This window comes from Netta rufina, assembly GCF_964035555.1.
Source record: "Netta rufina genome assembly, chromosome: 17".
In the NCBI taxonomy this organism is placed as follows: domain Eukaryota; kingdom Metazoa; phylum Chordata; class Aves; order Anseriformes; family Anatidae; genus Netta; species Netta rufina.
This window is the reverse complement of record NC_140141.1, coordinates 14,418,852-14,419,319: the sequence shown is the minus strand read 5'-3', so window position 1 is coordinate 14,419,319 and position 468 is coordinate 14,418,852.

The window sequence follows — 468 nt, the reverse complement described above, 5'->3', positions numbered from 1 at the left end:
TTCTTTCTACAACACAAAGGTGGTGTGATACGGGCTTAGGAGACAGCTGGCAGGGATCCTAGAGGTCAGTTAAGTCCTTCCCCATACTGCAGGGCCAAATCAAGCTTGCACAGATAATAGCAAGGTGTTCGTAACACCTTTTTCCCAAAGACAGCAATTTCATGCCAGACAAGTCCGCGCTCTAATTTCTTTACAGTCAGGAAGTCAGAGATCCATTGCTGTGATCAGAGAGGAAGACCAAAGCCTCCAGGAAGCCCTCACTATTAGAATAGTTGTCTGAAACAAACCGAGCTCCAGAGATCTGAGTATGATCGGGAACACTTCGTTAACTCAATCTAGACAAAGCAGATGCAAGCACAAAGTTGGCAGGGAACAGTGGAAGATTTCTTATTTGCTGGTGGTGTAGAAACTACTTTACATAGATAAAAAAACATACACAGATATAACTATGAAAACTGAGAATCTCCT